Genomic DNA, 17,929 nt, shown 5'->3' on the forward strand with positions numbered 1-17,929 from the left:
CCCTCTTTGGAATTGATGGAAACACAACATGTCATAAGAAAATGAAACTTAGAGAAATCAAAATGATTTATAATATTTTATAATATTCTTAGTTTCATTCGAATTCTTCATCCATGAGAACTCCCTCTAAGATTCTCCCTTTGACATCTTAACTTTAGACTCCATCTGATCAAGTTCTCCCTCTTTTCTTTTGATATGAACATGACATATTCAATCTCTCCCTCTTTGAAATCAAATATCAAAGACTTGATATAATGAGTTTATAATGTACATTATGTACTAATTCATATACAATGAGCTTTGACTTCTTTGCCTCAACTTGATAGATCTTTAATGTAGTTTGGTTGATGCATCACTAATCTCTACTTTGGTAAGCATCAGATAGGGGAATGAGCCCTAGCTTTGCTCTAAGATACAAAAATTCATCCTTAGGTAATGGTTTGGTAAATATATCAGCAACTTGCTCCTTTGTGTTCACATATTCTAATCTAACCTCTTTATCTTGAACTAATTCTCTTAGAAGATAATACTTGATTGCAATGTGTTTTATCTTAGAGTGCATCACTAGATTTTTGGATATGTTGATTGCACTTGTGCTATCCTAGTAGATAACTGTCGGGTCCTTGATTTCTTCCTTTATTCATTACAATAGTTTCTTGATACAAACTATGTTGGAATAATTAACTATTGCAACAACATATTCTTCCTCTATTGTAGAATGAGAGATGAAAATTATGCTTCTTACTAGTCCATGATACTAGCCTCTTTTCAAGAAAGAATTCTCCTCCACTAGTTCTTTTTTTCATCAATGCTTCCAACCCAATCTACATTAGTAAATATTTTCAACTCAAGGTTTCCTCCTTTCTTGTACCATAGACCATAGTCTTGAGTACCTTTTAGATATATTATAATTCTTTTGACTACCATCATATGATTTTCTCTTAGATTTGCAAAGAACCTTGCAACTATACCAACTACTAATGCAATATCAGGTCTTGTGTGAACAACATACTAAAGTTTCCTAATCATAGATCTGTAGGTAGTCAGATTTACCTCTTTTGAATTATCATTCTTGGATAGTTTGTGTCCAATAGACATAGGTGTTCCAACTAGTTTGGGATCTTCCATTTTGAAGGTCTTTAATATATCCTTGATATATTTTGAATGAGTAAGGTAAATTTCATCCATCATTTGATGAACTTGTAAACCAACAAAGAATTTTATCTCTCCAAACATTAACATTTCAAATTCTTTCCTCATTTCTTTAGAGAATGATTTACATAATTCATCATGACCTATGAATAATATATCATCCAAAAATATTTCTACTAACAATATCTTATTTTGTGGTCCTTCTTTAATATACAAAATATTGTTATCATTGGTTCTCTAAAAACTAATCTTTACTAGATATCCATGTAGCCTCTCATACTATACTCTAGGATCTTGTTTTAGACCATACAAAGCTTTATATAACTTATAGATCACGTCTCTTTTATTTGAGTTGATGAAACCTTCAAGCTTATCAATGTAAACTTCTTCCTCTAGAATTCCATTCAAGAAATCTGATTTTACATCCATTTGATACATTTTGAATCCTTTGAATGTAGCATATGCAACTAGTGTTCTAACCCCTTCAAGTAGCAACAGGAGAAAATGTTTCTCCTAGTCTATAACTTCTTCTTGAGAATATCCTTTGCAAACTAGACTTTCCTTATTCCTTGATACTTCTCCATTTTCATTCAATTCTTTTCTAAATACCCACTTTGTTCCATTCACATATTTGTCCTTGGTTCTAGGAACAAGAGTCCATGTATTGTTATTTACAATTTGCTTAATCTCTTCATTCATTGTCTCTATCCAACTCTCATTATTTAATGCATCTTTACTAGTTCTAGGTTCAAATTTAGTAAGAAAACATGTACCTTTTAGTTTTTTTCTTGTCATTGTGCCCTTTTTTTGATCTCCAATTATTTTTTAGGTACATGATGACTTCTAATATATCTATCAAGTGTAGGTTCCTTTCTTCTAGATTTTGGACTTGTTTCACTTTATTCACCATGCTTAAAGGTTCTATGAAACTCTAAACTCTTCTTGGTTTCCCTTGTTTGAGACTTAGTTCCCATAGTCTATGACTTAGGTTTGTTTTTCTAGAACTCAGTTCAAATTGTCTCCAACTTGAGTTACTCTAGTTGCACTAGCTACAACTTAGGTTGAATTCTAGACTTAAGTGACTTGGGTGGTGTTGACTATTGGAGTGATGCTATCTTCTATTTTCCAATCACATTTTCTTGTACCTTTGGTAAAGTATCAAGCTCAAAGTAAACAATTTTTTTGTAGTCTTTAGGCTCTTTGATGCTTTGTTCTTTACTCTTTTCTACAAACTCATCAATTTTTACATGTACACTATCTATAACTTTGTAAGTAGCAAGATTCAAACATTTATATGCTTTTCTCTTGTTGGAATAACCTAGAAATATGCTTTTATCACTTTTTGTATCAAAATTTCCTTTCCTTGTCTCTTTCAAGATATAACATTTTCTTCCAAATACTTTGAAATAATAGACATTAGGTTTATAACCATACCATAATTCATAAGGTGTATGACTTGTACCTTTCTTCAATTGAACTCAGTTCAAGGTATGAACTATTGTGTTGATTTCTTCTTTCTAGTATTTGGATGCAATATTTTTCTCTATCATTAGTGTTCTTGCACAATCCATGATGGATTTATTCCTTCTTTCTACTATGCCATTCTACAAAGGTGTACTAGGTGCAGATACATGTCTTTTGATTCCACTTTCATTGTAGAATTCATTAGAGATGAATTCTTTTCCTCTATCTAATCTTAGAAATTTTAAATTCTTCCCTATTTCTTTTTCAACTCTAGCCAAACAACACTTTAACTTTTGAAAAGCTTCATATTTATCCTTTGAGTACATTAATTTCATCATCCTATAATAATCATCAACAAACAAAATGAAATATTTATCTTCACTATAACTTTCAATGCTTATTGATCCACAAAGATTTGTATGAACTAGTTCCAAGAATTCTTTAGTATTGTAATTCTTACTTTTGAAGCTAGTTTTACCCATCTTTCCAATTTGACATTATTTATATATGGTCATTTTAGGTTTCTTCATATTTGGAGTACCTCTTACTCTTATGTTCTTACTTATAGTAACTAGATTGTCAAAGTTTACATGACACATTCTTTTATGCCATAGCCAATTTTCCTCTACTTGTGCTAAAAAGCATGAACTTTTAGTGAGATATAGATATAATAGATTACCTTTTATTTGATTGCTAGTTCCAACTAGGTTTCCTTTACCATCTAGAAGCCTAGCCTTCCCATTAATGAATTCTACCTTGTATCCAATGTTGTTCAATTGTGCCACAGTTAGAAGATTGTGTCTTAGTCATTTAACCTAGTAAGAATTGTCATGTTTGAGTTCATTATTCAATGCAATGCATCTTTTTCCCTTCATATAACATGGTTCATTATTTCCAAATTTAACACTTCCACCATCATAGTGCTCCAAGTGTTTAAACTTAGTTTTATCACCAAACAAGTGATGAGAACAACCACTATCTATTATCCATGTGTCATTCTTGCTAACATGAGAAATAAGTGCCATCTTTTCATTATCCTCATCATCTAACTCCTCTTTAATAGCAATATATACCATTTCATCTTCATCATCAATGTCAAAAGATTTAGCAATATAACAAGATTTCTTACCTTTATCTTTGTAGTCTTTGTAGCTTTTGAAATCTTTCCTATAAACTTGTTGAATTTCCTATTATCTTTTCTTTCCTTAGTTGGACACCGTGTGAAATTTGACCAACTTCTTGACAAGAAAAAAAATCAATATAAGTTTTCCTTTATATTTACCTTTTCCTTTTGGTAACCTTCTTGCAAGGAGGGATTCAATAGCTTCAAGGTCATGATCTGATTCTTCTTCTTCTTCACTGTTAGATTGTTTTCCTTTTGAGTTTCCTCCCTTTCTACCAAGAGTTATTTTTTTTATTAATGATGATTCTATGTTTCAAGATCTAGGAATATAGTTATCAAAGTTATCCAACTCAAAATTTATTAACCTTCCCACTAGTGCATCCAAACTTATATCATTTTTTAGATCACAACTCATCTCTTGAATACCTGAAACTCTAATTTCATAAATAGGAAGAAGAGTTCTTAATATCTCACTAATTTATATCACATTATTGATTATTCCTCCCATAGCTCTAATTGCACTCACACTTGTTTTGATTCTTTAACTGTATTTGGCAATGTTTTTATCTTCTTTCATTCTCATCTGATCAAATTTGCCTCTTAGACTTTATTCTTTTCCTCTCCTCACATTGTCATGTCCTCCATATATCTTTTTCAAAATTTTCCACATTTCATGAGCAATAGAAAAATCTTTGACTTCATCAAATTAAAAATAATTAAGAGCAGAAACAATGTCAATCATCATTGTGTTATGATTGTTTTTATCTACCATCTGATCCATAGTCACAGGAACAGAAGGTATCACATACTAGTTATCCAATAATCTTAGGTCTCTATGTCCAATAGTTCCCAAATTCAACTTCATGAGTTCCTTCCATGCTTTGAATTTGTCTCTGTTCAACTTAGGAATCTCTCTTATGTAATACATCTTGATCTTTATCTTAGGCCCTTGAAACCTTTTCTGCAAGCACCAACAACTCTAGGACCTATTATTGGAAATATAAGTGGAGTAGCTAAGAGGGGAGGGGTAAATCAATTACCACTGAAAAAATTCCAAATCCCTTAGATGTCAATACAAACTTCTTATTAACTCAAATCCTTGCACAACTTGATTAGAACTAGATATTCACTATAACTTGGTTAACAAACCAATCTTGAGATTTAATGTGTATTAACCTTTGGTAACTTAGTTGCAGAAAGATAAAGCAATAAGAAAATAACATGAATACATGAGACACGAAGATTTAACATGGAAATCCAATTTGGAAAAACCACCAATGCAACTAGTTACAACTTCTCACTCTTTTGAAGTGAGCCTTATTAGGAGCCAAACATGTTAAAGTTACAAAACACACTATTAGGTGTGACCCTATTAAAGGATTTGAATCACCCTATTAGGAGTGACCTAGTTAGAGGTCTTAAGAAACTTCAATCTAGAAATTCCACCTTGTTAGGGTATTTACAAAGTGATTGTTAAGTCAACTCTATTAAGAGATTTCTTCACTACTATAATTGTTAGAGAGTAACAATGATTGATCTAATTAATGAAGAAACTAATTTGCAGATTTAGATCATTGTTCTGATTTATCCTCTAGATCCTCCCTAATCAAAATATTCTTTGTAGCTCTTTGGATGTCTTGCTCTTAATTAGATGTCCTTCTTTATTTGCATCTTAACTTCTTCCACAACTTGACCTTTCATATATATGAAACCCAATGTCAGGTTGGCTTGAATGCCTTTACAAATAAGAAATTAATATCCACTAAGTCAGCTTACATAAAATAAAATAATTTTGTTTTAGGTTAGTTGATACTAAAACTGGGTCACTTGGTTACCACTAAGTTCCTTGATAACCAACCCGACTCAGCTTATATTGAACCCCATTGGTAATTGACCTAACTCGGTTAATACTTGAATCCTTCAATGAATGACCTAGCTTGGTTTGCACTTGATCACTGAACTTGGCTCTTTTGAACTTCTACTTGGCTAATACTAGAGTCTTATGAGCATAGTTAAAGTGTAATGTTTGTGTAACATCAATGAAAAAATACAATTGAATAATTGATTTCAACAAAATATTCATTGTTAAATGTATTTCGGGCAAAATTTTAAAATAAAAAAAGGTTCTATATAAAATCTCTAAAATAGAGACATATGTAAACATATATACTTAACTTATTCCCTAACATTAAATATCAACTATATTATGGCGAATACGGTTTCTAAAAAAGACAAGCTTTGGAAATTGTAGGAAAAAAAATTTAATTTACCATGTGGAAAGATTAGATTCTATTGGTGAAGTCATCAGTGAAATATAAATAATTTTGTATCACTATTGGTGATTGACCTATGGATGGGGCCCAATTTTTCTAAAATGTAGGCAACATGGAAACCACAAAAGTTGATGAGGACACAACCCAAGCATAGAATGGACACAACAGGAAAAGGGAAATTGTATTAACTATGAAAATAAGCTAGTACATTCAGTACAGAGAAAATAGACTTCAAAACATGCCCTATGGGCTTACAATAGCATAAATTTGGAGATAATTTCTCCTTTCAGTACCTCCTCTCAAACTCCACTCCGAACTGCCTTTTACAATGCCAGAAATGTCCTTAAATATACCACAGAGGGTTAAGGACTCGGAATACATTCTAGAAAGTGCTAGTAGGCATCCGTCGACCAAATAGAAGGCTCCAAAAGCTGTGTTAGAAGTCAACGCAAATCTAGAAGAATCCAAAAATGGTAACCGAACTTTCGGGAGGCATAACTTTTGAACTGTAGCTTCGATTGACGAATCATTTACATTTTTGGAAAGCTCTCAAAGTTCTCTATAGCCCTATGGACCAGCTCCACTCATCCCCCATTTTTTTTCCCTTTTTGAGGTCATTTAATGCCCCTAACCTAACTTTGAAGCATTCTTAGGAGGTCTCCAAAACCCAAAAAACTGCGATAACTTTCAAGCCATGGGGCCTTTTGACCTGATTCTTTTTTTGGAATGCTCTAAATTAAAATTACATTCATCTGGCCAATTTACACCTTCTAGTTTACCAAAATGATGACCCAATTACATACTCCTATTTTTTTAGCATTTATACGTATCCCAAGGTATTCAAATACTCTATCCTAGAACACTGATAGTGGAACTATGAGAGTTGGAACCTTTATTTGACCCAAATGGGTATCCAAAAATGAAAACACATGAAAAAAAAACTAAGTCTAAGTACATTTTTTGGGTGGCACAGGATTGCCCTTATACCTCTGGACGCTCCTACATCAAAAGTGCATTTTTTTCCCCCCAAATTCAAGGTCCCCAATTGATTAGATTATTCCATTTGGTGAATATTTTCCACTAAGATTTTCCCTTCTATTCACCATCCATCATCTTATCTAAGTTTGTCATCCTTTCCCATATTTGATCTTGATTGTCCTAGTCCTTCCATCCATCCATATTCTCATGTGTCATATACCTTTCTCATTATCCACACATTGTCCTACATACTTCCATTATCCTTTCACATATTTGATCTTGCCATCCTATATATATCATGCATCCCATAGTCCTTCTCTTGTTCATTTACTCCATCCTCCATCCATAATTCTATTTTCCTTTTATATGTCCTTGGTCTTGATTATCCCATGCATTTCCTCCATTCCATGTTGCACATTTCATCCATATACTTCATATTATTATCCCTATCATATTCATACCCTCCATCCCATAGCCCTTATTCATATTTTTTCCACTTTTATACCTATGCTTGTGATTCAAACTAGAGGAAAAAAATTAAAATTTCCATAGATGATTTGGAAATACAAAAGCCTCCACTTCCTCCATACAATAACTTTTGCACAACATTTCCATTCTCGTTCATCTTTTCCAACCATCTTTCCTTCCATCTTTTCCCATCCTTAGTATGGAGCATTTTAACTCCTTTGAAACATGGTTCATGGCTCCCCATTTTCCTATACTATATTTGTTGGAAGTCTTATTAGGAAAAAAGATACTAAGAGGGGGGTGAATGAGGATCTTTAAAAAAATTCTCTTCTTGAACAAAATAAGAATTTAATTACATTTACTCCTAATCCATCTCATATCTAGATCTTATACCTAAATGTAGTCATGAGCTGTAAAAGTGAAATAAATCTAGCTATGCATGACATCCATCAACATGAAAATGTAAATACATAACACAAATATTTTGGTAACCCAGAAATCCTCCAAGATGAAGGTAAACTTGGGGTGGGAAATAATACCCACAAATCTTTACTATTGCAATAACAAAGTTCACTTGTTAGGGCTACAATTTTGATCACTTCTAATGAGAGGGGTCTTCTCAGTTAAAATCATTACAAGACAATTAAGTCTACCTTGATTAAAGGATTTAAACTCACAATGAAGTAAGAACATTGTTAGGAGATCTAACTAGGTCTATTAAACCATTCTATTAAGAGATTTTCACTAATACACTAGTTATAATGTATCAGTACTTGATCTTTTAATTTTCTCTCACAAACCTAATTACAAATCTTCTCTTTTCAATGTCTAAATCTAAATTCCTTATCTGATTTTCTCTTCTTTTCCCTTCACTTCTAGGCTTCTTTGTTTGATCTCTCTATCAAACTTAGCCTTCCTTCCACTGTCCTTATCCTTTTTGCACATTCACAAACTTCCTCACTACTAGATAATTTAGGGTTTGATCCCCTCTTTAATAGATAATTATGGAAGGTTATATATTATAACCAATGATCCAAAATTCATTCATTTTCTACTTAGTCCTTCTATTTTTCTAAATGGTTACTTTTCCTTCCTAGGGTTTGATGTCCTCTAAAAAAATACATAATTATCTCCTTAACTATCTCTAGAACCCAAAAATATTGTGTAGAATTCAACTAAAATGATTTACATAAGTGTTTGTGCTATTAAAAAATCATATGCAAAAATTATTTTACTTGGCAATTGAATTTTCTAATGCTTGATCATAACTAACATTCATGATGTACCCTAATGTTTATAAGCTTAAAATGTACTGATTCACTTGGCACAAGTTATCTTTACATCTCTTGGTCTCTATATGTTTCACTCAGCATGTACTATAGCTCAGTCTCTACTAGGGTGCTTGAAAACCTTTGAATTGTTTAGCATGTAGTAAAAGATAAAAATTCCATGTATCTCATCCTTCTTAGGATGGCTTAGCCATAGTGATGAATGACCAACGCTACCTAGAAAATGACTAAGTGTTGGAGACTAATAGGTAACAAGTCTTAGAGATTAACAATATCCTTTGGTCCCCCATATTCTTTCACCTTGCATTTCATCCCTTAGTCATCCATGCATGAAATAAACTCCCCACCCATCCCAACCACTTACCATTCCTTGGTTCTCCCTCGTCATTGGCTCTAAACTATTCTACCTTTTGTCAATTCAATAAATTTATATATCCTCTAATCTGAATCAATTTACCTTTTTCCAATCCTTTCATATCTAATCAATGCATCTTCTCCTCAAATAAATTGTCATCTTACCTAATCTTTTCTTCTTCTAACACAACCTTATCTAAATCATTCTTCCAATCCAATCAAGTTCTTCATTCATCCATCCTCTTATCACATCTTATCCAAATTATTCTATTCATCATATGATATCATGAAATTGATCTTCACCCCATCAAATTGATCTTATCAAAGTAGTGGTAGTAAAAAAACTTACACAAATTGACACTAAGACCAAACAATTTGCACTGGTACATTATAGGTCAAATTTTGAAATAAATTTTTGACCAACGTATGAAGAGACTTGTTCAATACTTTTTTTGTTTTTATGCCCAATTTGGTGGATGAACTTGGGTTCAAATAGCTAAATAGAAAAAAGTTTGTTTGTTTTTTATTTTGTGTATGTGGCACTATTGGAGCTATTGGAGCCAAGGAATGTGGGAGCTATTGGAGCTGAGGAATTTAAGATTGTGGAAGCTATTGGAGCTTAGGATTTTGGCCATATCATGTGGGAGGTATGTGGTTGATTGGATAGGATCCATGCTTCCAACATATACCATATATCCAATGTCTTGATTTTATTTTTTGACTTGCCTATGCAATGCCTTCAACATCTTTCTTCCAAACACAATTTTTACTACAATTATGAATTTGATGGTAGTGCACTAAGGAAAGGGCCAAGTTGTACGTACAAGAATACCCCCATGAAAGTACCAAACAAAGGGTTCCACAAGTAAGCTATTCTTATTGGGATCTTCATTGAGGATCATAAACCCCTAATGAAGTAAAGATATCTCCCCATTAGCAATAGGTAACCCCCCAATGACAAGTCACAAGATGGGATCTCCTACTAAATGATAGGTCCAAATGGGGAGTTCTTCAAGTTGGTATTCATTAGTCTAGGAACTTGGTTGAATGCCCAAAAAAAGAGCTTTTTAGTAGAAGAAAAACTTTATAAGAAGTATGAAACTCAAAATTGAAAGAATAGAAAGTGATTTTAATTTTTCCTATTCTCATTAACCTGTGAAGAAATGTTATTCAAATGATCCAAATTCTCATATATTTATATGAGAGTTGGATCTAAGATAGAATTTTTTGATTATGAAGGGACCTATTAGATAAAGAAGAGGGAGTCTTTTAAAAAAATCAACTATTTATTTCTAACTAAAGTTTTCAAAAAGAAAAAGAAAAAGTGAACATGCAATGAACCATAGGGAAGAAAAAAAGGAAGATGACCAACCCATCATTCTATATAATCAATAGCTCTAACAAATAAAAAATGGGATAATAGATAAAAAATGTTCTAAAGATTCAATGAAATGACCACATAATACTCAATGAAATACAACTTTAATCCTAAGTTTTCCCAATCTCATGCCTGTAAGAAATCTAAGTCGTGTTGTGAGCTAGGAAAGGCCCCAACTTTGGGAAGAAAAGTAGGTAACCAAAATAAGCTAAATGGAATTCTAGAGAATTTCATTGATTATATTTGTACTTAATTATTTATTTTAGAGTCACAACTCTCTACAAATCACATATAATATCATTTATGTTTCTATTATAACAAACTCTATACATACTATACATAATGGTACACATGTCTAATAAGAGATGTAAAATCTCTCTACATATCTAGAAAATGCAAGGGTTCTTGCATCCTATTTTGCTATATAACTTTACACTATATTCATAGAATCTTATTATCAATATCCATCAAGCTAATATTGGTTGAGGAGAAGCTTGTACATCCTTGTTGTTGACTGGGATCTCTTAAAAATCAGATAGGATAGCCCTAAACTTATCCCCTGAAAGTGCCTCTTTTTCTAATAAGATCTCTACAATCCTATCCATTTCTTCCCAGTTACTCCTAATGTGACTCTTAGCCACCTCATATGTATTATCTAATTTTCATCTCACTTATCTATCAATGTCTTCTGCTAGCTTCTCTGACATGGAACTCCTTTCCATCATGCATAAAATAATATCACCACTTTGGACTATAGGGTCCAATAGAGCCCATTGACCAATTTTAGACACTCCAAACCTCATAACCATCTACGAGTTATAAAAAAAATACTAAGTTTTCCATTTGACACCTCACTTATAGAAATTTTCAAATAGAAAGGCTAAAATCCTAATGACAATACAACAAGAAAAAAAAAATTTAGAAGTTGCATATATACATACATACATATAGATAGATAGATATAATTTCATAATACATAGATAGATAGATAGATATAATTTCATATTTTAAAAAAAATAGTTGTAGAATTAATGATTAACATAATTTAGCTTCAAATTTTATGTGCATTTATGAATGCTTTACAATCTCCACTTAGAGAAAAATACTTGTTTAGCCATTTATGTTTCCTATTGCAAGTCATTGGTTGTACCTAATGTGACCTCAGGTTCACCAAATATGACTTCTTCTATAGCTATTCCACCAAGAGCCCCCACAATCTGAGCAAAGACTTGTTGCTTTGTAATAAGACTTGGGTCATCTCCAAGAAAAAACCATGTAAGACCATGTGCTTGTCCTCAAGGTACAAGAGTAACTTTTTGAACTAGATCATGTCTAGGGGTCATCGTGTTGACCTTGTAATAGTTACCAAAATTAGATTTAGTTACCTCTGAAACACACATTGATATCATATATTATTTCAAATTAGTCTTCCAACTTGTGATCCATACATATGTGAAGGGTCTACATAAAATAATACAATAAAGTACCAATAGATGTTTATTTTTGTGTACTTATGCAAAAAATTTATGTCCAACTTCCTTGTTAGGATTAAACCATGAACAAAAATAACAATTACATACAAATATAAATAATATCAAAAAATAATAGATCATAAAGAAGAGAATGCAAGATACCAAGATTTAACATGGTTCACCCAAACCCTGGGCTACATCCACCAAACAACAATTTTAATATTATTATGATCTAGTGATTACAACCTAATTATAATTTGTAATTCCTTATAGCTCAATACCACCACAAGAAGCAATTTTTGCATCACACCTTATGAAACCCCTAACCCTAAGCCATTTTATATAAGAATTTTTACCACTTTAGGGGTATAATTAATAATTACATGTTGGCCCAAAATCCCAATAAAATAGGGCCCAAATTTTTTTCAAGTTGATGCCCCAAGCCCCAAAGAATTATGAAGTATGTGCAGTACTTCCCTAATCAGTCACTAGAAACTAACAATCTCCCACGTGGGGACTAGTCAGACTCCATACTAGACAAAAATCTCCCACTTGGAGACTAATCCTATAGAAATAGCACTACCACATGGGGCTCCCACCAGATCAAACCACCCTAGACTCTATTGTTCTTTTGTTCTTGTTCAGTCTAGAAGACCAACCAAAGTTGAAGAGGAATTCAACTTCTCCATTATCACCACCTTTGTAAACATATCTGCTAGATTGTCATCTATATGTATCTTGTCTATCTTTAACTATCCATCATCCAAAAATGACTGAATGAAATGGTATCACAATTGTATGTGTTTTGGCTTTGAATGTAGAGCTTAATTCTTTCCAAGATGAATAGCATTCTAGCTATCTATAAAAAAATAATTATCCCTTTGAGGGTGTCCCAATTCTTCCAAGAAGAACTAAATCCATATCATCTCCTTGGCTACCTCTATAGTAGCAACATACTCTACCTCTATAGTGGATAAAGCATTAACTTTTTGTAACCTAGAAACCCAACTCACAGCTACCCCACCAATAGTAAATACGAAACCTATAGTACATTGCCTAGTATCAATATCTCTTACTAAGTCTAAGTCAACATATCCCTGTAAATTAGTAGAGATCCCCCAAAGTATAAAAACTTACTAGATGTTCCTCTCAAATATCTAAGAATCCATTTAACTACATTCCAATGCTCAATTCTTAGATGACTCATATACCTACTAACAACTCCTAATGTGCAATATCTAGCCTTGTACATACTATAGCATACATAAAGCTTCCTATAGCTAAAGCATAAGTTACCTTGGGCATCTTATCCTCCTATTCTTATTTCTTGGGATACATCTCCTTAGTCAACTTCAAATGACTAGGTGAAGGTGTACTAACAAGTTTAGCATTCTCCATAAAGAAATGTTGCAACACCTTCTCAATATGATCAGCCTGAGATAAAGTCAATTTCTTTTTCATCCTATCTCTATAAATCTTCATACTAAGAATTTGTTTTGGTGCCCCCAAATCCTTCATAGAAAATGCATGTGCTCCATGTTAAACCCAACTACAAGCATATCATCAAAATATAAACATAAAAAAAATGTAGCTATCATCATCTAACCTCTTAAAGTAAATACAATTATCTGAATGACACCTACTATATCCATGCTCATGTATAAAACTGTCAAATTTTAGATATCATTGTCAAGGTTCTTACTTCAAGCCATATAAACTTTTCTTCAATCTGCACACTAAGTTCTCCTTACTTTTAAACTCAAATCCCTATGGCTGAGGCATTTATATCTCTTCATCCAAATCACCATGAAGAAAGATTGTTTTAACATCAAGCTACTCCAAATACAAATATTTAGTAGCCACAATACTTAAAATAATGCAAATAGAAGTCATTTTAACAATAGGAGATAGTATATCATCAAAATTAATGACTTTTTTCTATGCAAATCCTTTTACCACTAACCTAGCTTTAAATCTTTTCTTACCTCCATCCTCTTCTTTCAACCTACAAACCCACTTATTCTATAAATTCTTTTTACCTATAGGAAACTTGCATAAATCCCATATCTTATTTTTCAACAAAGAGTCCATTTCATCTTTCATTGTAGACTCCCATTGAATCTTAGTATTCACCTGCATAGCTTCATCATAACATTTAGGTTCACCGACATCAATAAGTAAAATAAAATAAAAAGAGGGAGAAAATATTTCTAGAGGTCTACTTAGCCTTGTTGATTGTCTAACATTCACTGGTGTGTGTGGTATTTATTGTTGCAATTGTTGCACATCATGAGGAATTGTTGGAATATTATCTTTTGGAGTATCATCCAACACTATATAATCATCTTCTTTCTTCTCATGTTTCTGCAATAGATCTTTGTACAACACTTTCTCATTGAATATGACATCCATGCTTATTACAATTTTACAATTTTCAAAATCCCAAAGCCTATAACAAAATTCATCAATGCAATATCCAACAAATACACATTTCTTTGACTTAGCTTCTAGCTTGATTCTATTTTCACCATTTATATGAGAAAATACTTCACAACCAAAGGTTTTAAGAAAAGAATAACTCACCTTCTTACCATTCCATGTTTTCTCTAGAATATCACAACCCAAAAGAGTAGAGGGACCTCTATTAATAAAATATATAGTAGTTTTAATAGCCTTTTACCACATATTTAAGGGCAACCCAATATGCAACCTCATGCTCCTTGCACACTCCATTATAGTCTTGTTCATGTGTTTAGCTACTCTATTTTTCCGTGGAATCCTTGGAATAGTTTTCTATCTACAAAAACCATTAGTGGAGCAATAATCTTCAAAATCATGACTGTAATACTCACCACCATTATCAGATCTGAGACATTTTAATTTCTTACCAATCTCATTTTCAACCAAGCATTCCATTTCTTAAAAGTTTGAAATACTTCAAATTTATTTCTAAGAAAATAAACCCATACTTTTCTATTTGCATCATCAATAAATGTAACATAATAATGAGAGACACCAAAGGAAGATACCTGAACTGGTCACCATACATCTATATGCAGAAGCTCTAATTTTTCACTTTTCTTTTCCTTTCCAGTCTTCACAAAACTCACTCTCCTTTATTTTCTATAAACACAACTTTCATAAAAATCCATATTAATACATTTTAGACCTAGTAAAACTTTATTTGAATGAAGTATTCTCATACCTTTCTCACTCATGTTCCCAAGGATGTTGTACCATAGTGCTGTATCAAAATCTACAATAGCTATTTGTTCTCCCTGCTCATCAACAACAACTATTCCTATATATTCATTTTTCTTTGAAATAATTAAAGTTTAAGGAAAAATATGACCCATACAAAGATATAAGGTGCCTACTTTCACACCTCTTACTACTACAAGGGAACCTTTTGAAACCTTCTAATTTTTATCATAAAAAGTGACTACACAACCCTCATCACCAAGTTGTCCCACTAAAATTAAATTCCTACTCAGCCTTAGAACAAGTCTTACATCATGTAGTAGCCAATGATTCCCATTCTATAACTTAATCTTAACTTTTCCCTTTCCAACAATCTGACAAGGTTCATTATTACCCAAATAAACAAGCCCAAAATCCCCTTGGACCTAATCAATAAAATAACCTCTATGAGGTGTAGCATGAAATGAAGCACCAGAATCTAAAACCTATGAATCATCAACACTTTCTAAAAATAGAAGCAAAGTCCTCTTCAGATTTGTTACTTACCACATTTTCCTCCTCGTTCCCTTCTGGTTTATCTCCTTCATTGTCCTTTCGAGTCTAGCAATCTTTCTTCTTATGCCCTGGTTTCCCATAGTACCAGCAATCTCTCAGTCCAATGGATTGAGATCTCTTCCCCTTTAAATTTCCTCTTGATTTCCCATGATTTCTAGAATTACTTCCTCTCTCAATCATTCTATGTTTGTTTTGTGTGTTCAAAGCACTTTCTAATGTAGATCCACTTGAGGTTTTCCTATGAGTTACCTCACTCAAAATAACACTAATCACGTCATCATATTTTAGAGTATTAGATCTAGAAATGGAATTACTCACAACCATTACCAAGCCATTCCAAATTTTGGGCAAAGAATACAAAATCAAGAGAGCCCTAATTTCTTCATCAAAATTAATACCCACAGAAGATAACTGACTAGTAATAGTATTAAAATCATTTAAATGATCTACAATAGATCCACCTTCTACCATCTTCATATTAAATAAATGCTTCATGAGAAATACCTTGTTTGAAGTGGAGGGCTTTTCATACAATTTCACTAGGGTTTCCATCAACTCTTCAATCATCTTTTCTTTTTTTTATATTAAATGCCACTGATGGTGCTAGACATAATCGAATGCTTCCAAGTTCCTTTCTATCTAAAAGATCCCTGTTGTAATTTGTCATAGATCCTTGATTCTTGGTTTTTCCTTCTAATAGCTTCCATAAATCCTTCTGATAAAGATATTCTTCGATTTTCATCTTTCATAATTGAAAGTTTTGCCCATTAAACTTGTCAACCCTTAGCTTACCCTCATCTACCATTGCTCCCACTCAACCTTGATGCTTTCTTATAAAGGATAACTAAAAAACAATCTCTCTCTGATACCACTTGTTAGGAGCAAACCACAAACATAAATAATAATTAGATGTAAATATAAACAATATCAAAAAATAATAGATCACACAAAAGAGAACACAAGACACCAAGGTTTAACATGGTTCACCCAAACCCTAGGCTACATACACTAAACAATAAGTCCAATATTATTATGATCTAGTGATGACAACCTAATTAAAATCCATAATCCCTTATAGTTCAATACTGCTGCAAGAAACAATTTATGCATCACACTTTATGAAAAAACCCTAACCCTAAGCCCTTTTATATAAGTATTTGTACTAATTTAGGGTTATAATTAATAATTACATGTCAGCCCAAAATTCTAATAAAATAGGGCCCAAATTTTATTTTTTTAAGGTGATGCCCTAAGCCCCAAAGAGTTATGAAGTATGTATATTATTTCCTTGATCAGTCACCACAAACTAACAATGGTAAGCCACTAAACTCTTACTCTTTCCATTAGTCATTGTTGTGCCCTCCATACCAGTTGTAACCCTATATATTGCATCATCTATTTCCTTACTTGATATGTATTGTTTTCCTCATCTTCTAGCAAAAATTGTTGCTTCATTCAAGAGGTTTGCAAGATCAAAACCACTAAACTCGAGTGTTCTCATGGAAACAATATCAAGGAAGACATATTTTCCCAATTTCTTATTTCTTACATGAATCTTAAGAATGGATTTGCAATAATTTATATTAGGAACATCAATAGTGACCTGGAAGTGATAGATAGATGATTTTCAGCATTAGCACTAGCATCTCTAGCTTCCCAATTATTTTTATAGTATTGAATGTCACTGGAACAAATGCATTTTTTAAGTATTCCTATCTTTCTAGAAAATGATCATCTAGATAGAAAAATCTGAATTCTTCATTTCATTGAAGAGTTCTATATTGAGAACTAAATTCAAATCCACTCATCTAAAAGATGTGCAAATTAGTGAATGTAACAATAAAGGAATGTAAAAAACTTGCCCTATTTTCTAAAATAACTTGTCCCTCATTAAACATATATTAATATCATGTTCATGATGGATCACTAAGTGTGATCTAACATCAATAAAACATGCATAACTGATTCCAACAAAATTAAATTTAAGTATAGAATATATCAACCATGAATTTTCCCCCATTGATGATATACAAGAATAACTCGAGGAGTTGTATTGTGTCTTGATAATGATGGCTTAGAACTCTCCTCTATGGCCATTCTAACAATATCCAAGGCATTTCCATAGAGTAGCTTAAACCTCCAATCCCTTGGGATTCAAAGTACTTTTTTAATTACAATGGTATCCACCATATATTTCTTGTAACCTTTAAGAGAAGTAATCC

The 17,929-nt window shown here is 32.3% G+C and overlaps 1 pseudogene; it reads right to left on the reverse strand.

Annotated features, from left to right (window-relative positions):
- Window positions 1–10,946: 10,946 nt before the first annotated feature.
- LOC149570352 (ATP-dependent zinc metalloprotease FTSH 2, chloroplastic-like) lies at window positions 10,947–17,307 on the reverse strand (annotated as a pseudogene).
- Between the last annotated feature and the right edge of the window lie 622 nt (window positions 17,308–17,929).

Source organism: Cupressus sempervirens, chromosome 3 (assembly GCF_028749045.1).
Source record: "Cupressus sempervirens isolate cs-2001-9-10 chromosome 3, ASM2874904v1, whole genome shotgun sequence".
Taxonomy (NCBI): domain Eukaryota; kingdom Viridiplantae; phylum Streptophyta; class Pinopsida; order Cupressales; family Cupressaceae; genus Cupressus; species Cupressus sempervirens.